Consider the following 13,281-nt stretch of genomic DNA (forward strand, 5'->3'; position numbering starts at 1 on the left):
TGACTACCATAAAACTAAATCAATATGAGTAAATATAAAAATCCTGCAATTTTCCCTTTAAAAAATTCAACAATTCGCTTCACAGTTCAATAAGTTTATACATGACGCAACTATGAAAAATGTCTTCAGGTTTGAAACATTCAACCGTTTGACATTGAGACATGAAAATCGTGAGGTAATTGACAATAAAATTAAGAATGTCAACATTACATTGAGTTATCGCGGAGGTGATAGATATGTATAGAGCTGAGTCGAGAGCCAAACTTGCTAAATGATCAGACACGGTTGGAAGCGAAGCAGGAAACTGAATGAGTGGACAGGTAGTGACTAGGTGGACAAAATTACGTAACAAGTCTAATTCTAAAAGCTTGTCCATCATTTATGTAGCACATAATGACGATGACAGTTACCTAAGTCGTATTAAGTGCAGCAATTTTCTGAAGTAGTTAAGTTTTATTCAACTGAACTATCTACTATAAATAACACAGACTTCATACAAGTTTAAAAGCACTAACATTATTGATTGCTTTCCACTTAGGTAGTAAAAACTTAACTGATTAAAAAAGTTCTAGATCGGAAATCAGTTTAAGTCAATAATTTTTCCATCCAATCTCACTCGACAAAGACAATTAATTCCATTGACAAAGGCAATCATGCGATCTGTTTGGGGATTTTCCTGCTTTCATGATTCTGCGTCTGATTCAGTCATAGTTTTTTTTTATCTGTTCAGTCATACGTAGATAATTAACTAATGATACAGACCTACCAGTCTGCCATAGCCAACTAGCATTACAGCGTGGGTTTTCCTAGATTCAAATGGCTTATTACTTAAATTGCAGCTTGGATCAAAACATACAAAAAAGGGTGTCGACAAAAAAGTATTAAAGAACAAGTAATTGCTTTAGTAGTAAACCAGGTAGATTTATAGGAATTTTGTTGGTTTTATTTTATTAGCGTGATTGTTATGACATTGTTACAAGTTATTGCCTTATTTACTTCTATTAGATTATGTTTTATTATAGCTATTAACTATATAAAGATGGTAATCGTAACCATAGATAGAGTGAGATCAAAAATTTATAACAATTAAAATGTAGGTGTGAGAACCAACCGAATATAAAGGTGTAGTTAATGTTAAGCTTCTTAATAAAAATAGCCCAAAATAAAAGATGAATATAATACTTAAATTAAAATAGTTTACGTAGGGAAGTAGTACTTAGGTACTACCTACTAAGTTGTTGTTCCACGAGATGTGCTTTTCAAGTATTCTCTACATAATGCAAACTTCGAGAATACGGACTATCTGAATACTAATGAATAAAATAAAACGTTACCTACTTCTATTGTTCACGTACTACTAAGTTAAATATCGCATAGGTACATTAAAAACATGTAATATATAGACGCAACACAGCTACCTTCTTAGAAGCTTTTATCAATCTACTAAGCTTTAACTCGTTCAATCAAATCAATCAGACAAGCATTTATAGCCATGTCGTCAAATATAAAGCCGTAGCTATTTAAATTGACATTTTAATTATGTCACATGAATAAACAAAGCGTCAAATCGGCAAAACATATGCTACGAATGATGACCATATGTGTGCTTCTAGTTGTATAACTAATGGTGACAGCTACTGGCTGGTGATTGGCCGTGGCACTATTGTACCTAGTGTAACTAGTAGCCACTCTTCACTCAACAACTGTGACGAACAACGTGCAAAGCGAGTGAATTCGTCAACGACGGCTACGATCGCCGTAGCGAATCAAGCCTTTGAAATGGATCACGCCGCTCTAGTCTCACCGACTCCATTCATTATAGTAATGTGTAAATAATTGTTATCTGCATGAATGTTACATTAACCATTAAAATTCTAAAGTATTTCAAACAAATTTTCCGCATAGCAATGACTAACAGACACGAAAAACGTTTCGTCGAATTGTTTTCAAACATTTCAATGAACTCGTAAAATTAATTTAGATAAAGTAAATAGATATAAAGAATACTACTATCCACGCAACCAGCTCGGTTACGTTATCAGGCTGACACCTACTTAAGCACATTTTTCTCATAGCATATAAAATATGTTAATAGTCGCTGTCATTTAGTTTAAATTACCCCAAAAAACGCACCTGTCATGTGATAATGCGAACCAAGGTCTTTAATAAATAGTTTTCTTAGAACAATATTTACCTATCTAAAGTTAATAAGTACATACTAGGAAAGCCTGTAAGCCTACAGGTACGTGTTGGTCCTAATGTTTACGGAGCAGTGTGGACGGTGTCCATCACCTGGGGTATTTCTGTTCAACACTCGACCGTAATGAGTGACAGCTGTTACATACAAATATTTGTCATAGTTTATCTTTCAGCTTGTAAAGATTATGAGTTACGACACGCTGTATCAATCGGGTTGCCGCCAAAACGCCTCGTTCATCATTTTGACGTCACACTCGTAAACTACACATGAGCTTAACGTAGGTAACTCTTAATATATTGGTGGTAAAAAAGTAAATCAGGTATGCAAATTAATGCGGTTCTTTGTGAAGGCTAGTTGCCAGCCGGTGGAGTATATTATGGGGAAATGCGGACCGGACGTCCGACTGTGTGTATGCTTATATATAAATTACAGGGCTCTGAAACACCTATTATGCTATCGCCTTGAACTTGCGAAAATAAAACGCTTGTAAAAGAATTAAGCTTTTCGTTTTAATACATAGTACTAAGGAATTAAAAGCGTTCGGTTAGGTAAAGTAATTTTTATTTCAGCCCTAATTAGCAACAGATGTTAAATAAATCATAGTTATTATCAACTGTTAATTTAATCTGTTATGAAGTATAATTACAAAGTCTGTAGCCTAGGTATTGTTTTTCAATCAATTAACCTATCGCAAAGGCCTGCTCTATTGTTTTAGCTAGTTTAGGGGGCAATCAAGAGATAAAAGGAATATTTTTTTTTTAGGTGGCTAATCTAACACCAATGGTGTTAAATTTTTGTAGTAAAGGATATAGAAAAATTAGGAATAGTAGTACAGGGTTAGACATGTTGTATATAACTTCCCTGTAATATAATAAAATATAGTTTAAAATGAGTCAAGGTGTGAAATTCCTGAGGGAGTCCTCATATTTTGATTTCAATTAAAATGTTTCCTTCCCTTTTACCCTACCTACCAATTTTTACCACAATAATAGCCCTACTCTATGACGCATATACAATGCAATACAATACAATTTTCCTAATTAATTGCGTAGTTTACTAATAAATAGTTTAAAATAAAATAATCGTACTTTCATTAATTAATTTGACAGTAATACATATTTTTTTAATTTTTCTAGCATTAATCTTCTATTTTTGAGAAATAAGGAAGCTATACGACGCAAAACATTGATGCCGTCATAAGTAGCGATCTCCTACAAAATTCACAGAAACGTATCGTTTTTGACATTTCGATAAAAGTACCGTATTGAATTTGAATAGTCTGAAACTACGTACCTAATATGAAATGCCTAATGCCTATATGCCTAATTAATATATTCAAAACACGATATTTGCGAACATCAAACAAATCAATCCATTTGCCTAATCTGTCATTAATATTACGATATAAATCTCTGAATTGTTTACACTTTATTGTTTCTAACAATGATTATATTGATAAGGCAATGGATGACTTTACTATAGGTAGCTAATTACTTAATTAGTTTGGTAATTAGACGTCTGTAATTGAATCACTGCTTCGCAATTAGCGATCACGCGATTTTAGGAGATTATAAAATGTGTTTATGGTCTAATGTAGAAAGGTAGCTGACTTCTTTCCGAATGTCAAATAGGCATTTATTGCTCATCACCATCAGCTCCTATTACTTAAACATAGGATTAACCAATAGCACACCACTAAGCTCAAACTTCAACTCTTTACCTATGTCCAAATCGTCCAACCACTGCCATCCAATGCGGACATCGTCGCTCCACCTAGCTGAAAAAATAATTAGTTATACGAAATTCTATTATTTCATTACTTTCCTGGTATTCGAAGCCACCAAGAATATCTACAGTATTCTTGGCTACTGCTAGTTTATTAAAATGCTTCTATTCTAAGACTTGATTAATACTTGCAGTATAAATGCCAAAGACACGAGGCATATGACTCAATTAAGCACACTTCATGTCTTAAAATAAAAATTACAAAATAGACCAAATTCGGTGTCTATCTCAACTTCGAAAAATGGCAACTGCCTACTGCAGATAGCAACTGTCTTTCGTTATCCAAACAAAGCCAATCTAACATCATTAGAAGTACTTACGTTAGATAAAGACATTAATGACTGATCTGATTACTTACTCGGTCTATTTTCAAACGGATATGTTCCACCGTATAGACAAATCGGTCGGCATTTCGTACGAAGCAAATACAAGTAGTATAAAACATAATGCTGCATTTAAACCTGGTTTACGACCAAGTGTAATTGAAGCATAAAATACGTAATTGGTAATAAACTTCCAGTGAATTCATAGGATTTTCACGGTGTTGTTTGAAAAATAGTTTTATTGTCAATTGCAAGTAGGTAAAACTACTAGACATTTCTTGTGTCAACTAAGTATAAACTGATTGCTGATTCGCTGATGCTATCCATTCTATTAACAATAGCACAGTTTTTATTTGCAGCAAGTAGTCGCAGGTCAAAGAGGTCGACCAATATTCGTACACGTCTATCATGACAAGTCAGACAGTCAGTATCATGACTATCATGATCTTGATAGAGGCTTGCGTCCATTTGGCTATCTCAATTAACATTTGCTTATTAAATTCCCTTAATAACACATTCCTTTTTTCATTTACACTTCAAGCCTCTGCTTGGTAGATTTTTAAAGTTGATTATATAACCTGCTTTATTAGGCAGAACAGCCCCTGGCCACCGCCCCGCCGCTTCGGTTCAGTGGCTCCAAACATCACCTTGACATTGGATACGGAACCAGTTTACCAGGCTCCATAACAAAAAACCGAGTTAATGAGACTGAATCATAGCGATAGTTTTTTGTATATGTAATTGAAGGTACACGCCTACATACATAGCCTGAATATAGGTAGACGTGACGTAATTAACTTACTATAAACTAAAAAACAAACAGGTTGTATAAATAAAACTGTGACTAAAATGGTCCGGAAGGCGGCTCGACTCACGAACTTTGGTTTTATCTTGATTTGCTAGTACTTATTGATATTATATGTCTTTATTTCTTAGTTGATCGCTATTGCGATTGCTCATACCATGTAAAGGGACTCACATGTACCTACCAAATGTCTGTTGAGCAAAGCCGGTTTTATGGAATTTCTATTTTCCAAAAACTTTAGCGTCATATAATAAAACTCTCGTCACTGCCTTTGACGAGTAAAAGGTGCGAAATTTCGTTCTGTGTTATGTAAATATATGCGTGCTTGCAGCCCATTTCTGATAAAGCCCACATGTAACACCAGATAACATCCTACGTTTTATTTGTTTACAATTTTCACATCACTGACATCACATGAAAATTTGCTGCACCTGCAGTGCCAGTAGCCAAATCTCTATCGTATGTAGGAGTTTGTATAAACACGGACAGAATATTTTTAACCTCAACAAGACTTTAATGCTTGCTCTGTTTGCACCCGAAACCTAATTAAAATTCTTAATTTCGTATAAAAATGTCGAAAAAGAAAACATTTTTATACTGAGCATATAAAACTAAGCTCGTTAAGCAGTATGATGATAAAATGTAGCAGATACTGTAAGCAATTATTTACCCGGCCACATGTTGAGATAACTTCTTTCACACATATTTATTCTGTCCAATGCTTCAACTATGTACATTGACTCACTTTGCAAATTGCTACTTCGTTCGAGTTTAAGGCTCTATTAGGTTTATAGAAGAAACTAGAGAATGATTTAAGTTTTAGTACATTTTGGAAGGCTTATGGACATGTTTAAGGTACAGTATGACAGATAAAACTGACTGGTAGTGGCTGGATGTGAAGAGCTGAAGATCGAGCTCATTGGCGTTCTTCTATTGAAGACGCTTATGTTCAGCAGTGGACAGAAGGGTTAAACAATTCGATACGAGTTATTTAAAAGGAAAAAAGATACTTACTACCTTAGGTGTATGTGTATGCCTGTGTACTTGTGTAGCTACGATGGCGTCAGAATTTAAAGTAGCTTTCGTAAAAAACGTAGGTACTCTTTCTCAAAATAATGTAGGCAATCATCGTGTCCCAACAATCAAATAAGTACCTAAGTACTTACCTGCTTACTTGTACTTAATCTGTTATTGACCTGAATCGTTGACAATAATAGAAGATGGATAGTTCGATGTGTACTTGAAGGTACTCAAAGTAGGTACTTCAGAGCTTACCTTGTCTCAATATAAATCCTCTTTACATATTTTTTTTTTTTTGGGTGATAAATCATATATGTATGTCGTTTGTTGAAATAGCCCTTTTAAATTCAGCCGTGTCTGTTAAGTCCCGGCGCCGCGGCCGGTCCGATGCATGGCGAGTTATTGAACAGTTTTCAATCATAAACCAATTGGAAGCTACCAGAACTTCACAACTCCATTATAAGAACGTGTTAAGAAACGAAAAGCCTGAGGGCACTTACAAAAAGCCGAAATATTTCATTTCTTGTACAAAGGTTTTATAACAATCAGAGCGTGTCCGAATAAGAAAAAAAAAGTTAATGGATATTGAACTTAGTAGCTTGTCTGTCCTTTTCAAACTAACGTTATCGAACAGAGACGTGATGCCTCGAAATGTTTTTTTTTATTCTAACAAAATTACCGAGTCATGGGATCTTACGGAGCGTAACCCCATCGTTTTCCTTCTCAATTCTCGGGATGCAATTATGGCCGGCACGGAGCCACAGCCATTATTATCGGAGAGCATCAAAAAACACGCGAGTACGTAGAGGTACCATAGATAATTGACTCTACCTCGCGGCAACTGAGCGCCGCACTTCCATCCAGACCCTCAGACGAAATTATGATCATTCAAATGTGCTACACGTTAATATTATTGTGGCTGGTTTAATTTCTAAATTGTCTGTAATTATAAGACAATTAGTACATCCTCTACAATTGTATAATATAATTATTGTGTATTACACACGTCAGGTTGTCGTTACTTTGCTTGCTTTCGTATCATACTCACCACAGCTAACTGGTTTTTAGGCTGTTTGACCACATTCTAATATTTCTGTATTTGTGTTTTTTTTTTCTATTCAAATCATTCGAGCGTATCGATTGGTTTTGACGGGATGTTTACAAGTGAATCCTTCACCTATACAGTGTTGTTAAGTTTGACTTTGGAGTCTTGGCGTTTGTTCGGGACAAAATAATTCTAAAATATGTCGTATAATGTCTAAAATATGAATTATCAAATCGACAATCACTCGACTTCCCAGAATTCTTAAAATTGAGATGAAAATAGAAGCTATAATATGTGTGGGTGAACTGAGGGACCACACTGGGAATTCGCGAAATTAATGTTCTAGGATTTAGTAGTAGACCTAAAACAATTGTAGAACGAATCTGGGAATTTGTAAACAAATATATTAAAAACTACGACCCATAAAGTGTGGTCCCTCAGTTCTCAAAGACGATCAGCCAGATCTCGGAAAGTATCTTATGAAAAGAAGGTTTTGTGAATACAGACATTTAGTAAATAATTTGTAAAGATATCTATTAAATAACAGACCACAAAGCATTAAAGATAAAAAAAGTATAGCAACTGAACTGTGGTCCCTCAGTCCACATAACAAAGATAAATATTGCCTAGTGAATATTACTGAATAAAACCGTTATTATTCTACATAAAGTTCTAGTAAAAGTCTTAAAATATTATGTAAAAAGAAATGGATCTTAAATATCAAAGCTTTTCGAAGATAGCGGTGATTAAAAGTGGTCCCTCAATCCTCTCCTCCGCTGACATTTAGACACTGCTAGCTGCTAGACGAGAGAAATATCAGAAAGTCTAGTGTACTTAACATTTAGTAATAGTTTTCTACTAAATAATAGGTATATAAAATTTTGTATTTCTTACCTCTAAGCTGAGAAAATATTAATTTTTTAATCCTATGAAAATAGGTAGACCAGTGTGACCACAAAATCAAACAAAGTGTAGACAGTACTATTATTCTTTATTTATTTAGATGAAACGAAAACAAGGTTGTACGGTTAACAGGAAACAGGAACTGTACCACTTGTGATCATCAATTTAGTTACAATTACGAGCTTTCAAAAATAATTTCATTCGATTTGAATGGCACTATGATAAAAATTGTCTTAGTAATGTTCCTGTTACCGTAACAGTAAAGAACAAAACTTACAAAATCCTGGGCGCATCTGAATTCATTCCATCATTAATTCCAGGCGGTCTTGGCCATTACCGATGTCACTGTTTTATTAATGAGCGTTTCTTTTGCTACGATGATCAACATCTCAAAATTATTGAAAGTACTGTCCAACAAATATACTTACCTACACTCATTAGCTACGTCCAAATGTCACTTACTTAAATAAAAGTATTATAATAAGTGATGAGTTAATTTTGTACTTTTTTTCTACTTTTTATTAAATACACATACGCCATGTAATAAAGCATTAAATTAACCGTACAACCTTGTTTTCGTTTCATCTAAATAAATAAAGAATAATAGTACTGTCTACACTTTGTTTGATTTTGTGGTCACACTGGTCTACCTATTTTCATAGGATTAAAAAATTAATATTTTCTCAGCTTAGAGGTAAGAAATACAAAATTTTATATACCTATTATTTAGTAGAAAACTATTACTAAATGTTAAGTACACTAGACTTTCTGATATTTCTCTCGTCTAGCAGCTAGCAGTGTCTAAATGTCAGCGGAGGAGAGGATTGAGGGACCACTTTTAATCATCGCTATCTTCGAAATGCTTCGATATTTAAGATCCATTTCTTTTTACATAATGTTTTAAGACTTTTACTAAAACTTTATGTAGAATAATAACGGTTTTATTCAGTAATATTCACTAAAATATTTATCTTTGTTATGTGGACTGAGGGACCACAGTTCAGTTGCTATACTTTGTTTATCTTTAATGCTTTGTGGTCTGTTATTTAATAGATATCTTTACAAATTATTTACTAAATGTCTGTATTCACAAAACCTTCTTTTATAAGATACTTTCCGAGATCTGGCTGATCGTCTTTGAGAACTGAGGGACCACACTTTATGGGTCGTAGTTTTTAATATATTTGTTTACAAATTCCCAGATTCGTTCTACAATTGTTTTAGGTCTACTACTAAATCCTAGAACATTAATTTCGCGAATTCCCAGTGTGGTCCCTCAGTTCACCCACACATGCTATAATCTCATAATACATATTCAGATGTCAGACACATGGGCACGACACACGACACACAATCAATCAATAATAATAATACATAATCTGATAAAAGACAGAAATCAAATCCTTAAAATCAAAAAGAAAATTACGTCAATACAACGAACAATTATTAGGAATACGTCGATATAATAAAACTGATAGTATCGTGATTATTCGAATAACCTAATTGTAAGTAATAAATGATATAAATGCCATATTCATAATCATATTCGAGCCAAGTTTTACTAAACCTAGTACCTACCATAATTGTGTAAGTTAGCATTAAGTCCCCAACTCAAAAGGGTCAGCAAAAGAGAAGAAATCTTACAAAATGAAACTATAATACTCCTTCCTCTCTCCTCTTCAATGTCCGTATCGGTAACATCTGCTTCTGTTCCGATAAGTTCATTCTTACCATTTCACAAAACTGCTACATGTCTTCCACCAGCCAAAAACTATACAGAATCTGTTGTTATGATCACTTTACATCAGAACCGTAATAAACCCACGCAGTACCTAAACACAAGACATGCACTTCAACAAAATGGCCGTAGTTTGACAGTCGTAGGTGGTAGAAAACACATCATGTGAGCAATTTTACTGGGTCAGTCCCTCTGTGATCATCGATCATAACAATGTAGGGATGCGAACCTGTGTAGGTCGCAAAATATTATGACCACACATCGAGGAAATGAGACAATGAGGGTCTATTATTCTAAGTAGATTCTGTCCGTCTTGATTGTAGGTGTAGGTATGGTATTACGGGTCATGAGTCTGCAACGTAAAATAATTTCATTCAACTCATTTCATGTTTTGTTTCCCTCTGGCCTTGTTTAAGTACGTACCCTTAAACTTTAGTGCTTAAACAATAAGGTCGCCCACTTCTGGCCCCGAGATTATCGAAATATGGAAACGATCTTAACATCTGTAACCAATTAATTGCTGTATTTTTATCCAACATCGAAATTAACTATAACAGCCATCTCAGCCGTCTGGGCGACAGTTAACTTATAATTAATTAATTACAGACTACCTCTATGATTGTACATATTGAATGGCTACTGCGGACATTGGCATCTGAAGGTGTCTTTCAAGCAAGGTTGCAAGCGATGCATGAAGAATCAAATTACATTGCAAGCAAAGTCCTTTTCGTCCTGCCAATAACGGGTCTAACGAAGAATATTAATCTGTGTGAACATTAATTTCAATAGAAATGAACCATTGCATTGTAGAATAAGTTTATCTATGAAGTCACAATTTTATTGACACGATGTCTGTAACTTATAGGGTATATTAATAGCGAGGTAGCAAAAGGGTGCCGATTCGTACCAACCAGTGTCACTCTATTAGATCCTTAAATGACAACCAGGAAACTAAATGAAAGATGTTCTACGAGTATTTCATTTATTTGTGACAGTTACATTGCGAATAGGAATGAAGTGAACGTTTCTACTTAAATAGATAAGTTTATTTTATGTTTCTAGTAACGCAAAACACTTAATTGGGTGGGTAGGGATGTCACGAAAATAGGCCAATTAGTAATTGTGTTAGTTAACGTAGAAACGCAAAAGCTATATTAATTATTAGCTATTAGGTACCCAGATACCTACCATTTAGATAATCAAACCGAATGACCGAACGATACGCAAAGCCACACCTTTCTGAGGCTTCGTGAAATATTACAATAGCGAAACAATAAAATATTACAACCTTCTTAGAATATTAGAATAGCAGTGTGCGGTGTCAGCGGGCCGTCACGTTAAACAGGCGCGCCTCGGCGCTTCCCCCGAGGGAAGCCGACGATTACCTCATTGCCATTTTTGGCGTTAGTCTCCATTACAACACTACGTTCAAACTCGATAACTGGGCGTGTTACTTTGTCACTCGAAATGTACTTTTAATTAATCATATCATAACAGCCAAGTTAATAATCATTAAATTAATTCGTGTCGGTGAAATCGATGATTCAGTTTATGCAAATTAATGGGTTTTTGCTAGTGGCCATTTTTGAAATTTCCTACATTAGTAATCTATGAAACGAGACCATTTTTTTTAGAAAGGATCGTTCAAAATCCCCACGTTATCTGTAATAGCGATGACGCAAAAGCTGACCTCACATTCAGAAGATCACTGGGCTTAGAACAGGCCCATAATAATATTACCAAATAAAAAGAGAAACTAACGGGACAAGTTCATAACCATGAAAATTTGGTTTAAGAATAGATATATCAGACAATTGTTGCGGCTGAATGTGGGTTATGAGTTATGGCTATAGTTTGTCAGCCTTGTTAACTAGCATTGTTTCTATTTAGATCTGGATATAAAAAGAACATGACCTGAACCACTTTGCGGTCACCCACGCTGTACTTGTGACTGACAATTGAGGGAAGAGAATTATTGTGGTGCCCGTAGGCGAAGATGGATTAACATTTAACATCCTGGGCTACTACTAATGGGCATACAGACCTACAGATTTAGACCTGTTAACTTTAAATATTTTGCTATTTAGTGGAACTGTTTGCAAACTACTACTGAGTAAGAAAACACAGATAGTACATCCATGTAGTTGTGCCTTATGTAAGTTCTTAACTTGATCCCTGATTGAGATTTGTACAGACTGGTCACTACACTCTTATAATAGTAGCAAGATCGTTGAAGCTTTTTCTCCGAAACAATACAAACAGATTGTTGCTAGATGAACCTGCTAAAGTTTCCATGCTGCTTGTTTCCATATTCCGAGAAATAGAAATACTAAGATCCTCGGCCGATCTGACTGATGATCTTACAATCCACGGTCGTATGACTTCGTAGTTTAATCATTTATCATGTAAATGATTCATGCAAACGACTATGCAGATAGCTTATATATTTTCCATACTCAATAATTATCGCGTGCCTTTTCTTGTTAATCATTTAAAAATACGATTATTTCCTTTGTTGTAATGTTTTGTGTCCGGTGTGTGTCACAAGTCACAGGAATCTTTTTATCATTAACGCGGGTTTTTCTCATTATAATACAACCATGTTTTGAATAATTAAGTGGATCTAGTAATGATTGCATGCGGGTAAAGGCCGCTGTGTCTCTGACGAAGACTTTTATGGATACTCGAAGGCTGCTCGAAGCAAATGTTGGCTACATTTCATCCTCTGGGACGAAATTGTCATTGTGTCAATGTGACATTGAATACCTTGCGTCGACCCTCGTGTAAACCGTCGCTAATCATTAGTGCTTTAATAAAACCCAAGGTAATATAAAGTGTAAGGGAGAAAAAATGTTAATAAGAAATTCGGGCCAATTAAGAATCCAAAATGACGTAATGGTATGGGGCATTAATTTACAATGGCGTTACTTTGACCATGATATATTATTATTGCTAATGCCGCGATTATATTTTATCACTGGCGAAAATTACAATGAACCATTAACTTCCAACAAAGGTGATAATTTGTGACATGACGGCGCTGCGCCAAAAGGATTAAAAATAACTTTTCTACAAACAAATTCCGTTACGATAACGTTTTAATATGATAGTGTAGACAAAGCTGTGACGTGTATTTATCTCTTAAATCTTTCTGAAAGGCAAGTTGTTACGAGATAATGCCAAGATCATCTCAATATCGGATTACTTAGTTTACATAATCAAATATTTTTAGAAATGAGTACGTTTTTTCAGAAGTAGTAAATAAATACTAAGTTTTTTATCAAATTGATATGATATCTTCATTACGCTAATCAATATTTCTGTATAAAATGATTTTGTCAAATAAATATGTCATTATTATATCTACAACCGTTCATTTAAGTTTCATTGTGTGACTCGGGACAATAGTTTGGAATTAGTTTATTAGTTAGTGTTTATATTAGTGCGTGGTGAGTAAGTATT

The 13,281-nt window shown here is 34.6% G+C and overlaps 1 protein-coding gene across 3 annotated transcripts in view; it reads left to right on the forward strand.

Moving 5' to 3' along the window:
• Positions 1 to 13,281, forward strand: part of LOC118262386 (aquaporin AQPAe.a) — a 30,726-nt gene that overhangs the window by 1,547 nt on the left and 15,898 nt on the right. The window contains exon 1 of one of the 3 annotated variants that reach the window (XM_035573679.2): positions 13,150 to 13,272. The exons of 1 other annotated variant lie outside the window; for it this stretch is intronic. The gene's annotated coding sequence lies outside the window, so the exon portion shown is untranslated. Of the gene's footprint in view, positions 1 to 13,149; positions 13,273 to 13,281 lie in introns of those variants that run through there. One more of the 3 variants, XM_035573678.2, reaches the window with a different exon arrangement.

This window comes from Spodoptera frugiperda, chromosome 12, assembly GCF_023101765.2.
Source record: "Spodoptera frugiperda isolate SF20-4 chromosome 12, AGI-APGP_CSIRO_Sfru_2.0, whole genome shotgun sequence".
In the NCBI taxonomy this organism is placed as follows: Eukaryota; Metazoa; Arthropoda; class Insecta; order Lepidoptera; family Noctuidae; genus Spodoptera; species Spodoptera frugiperda.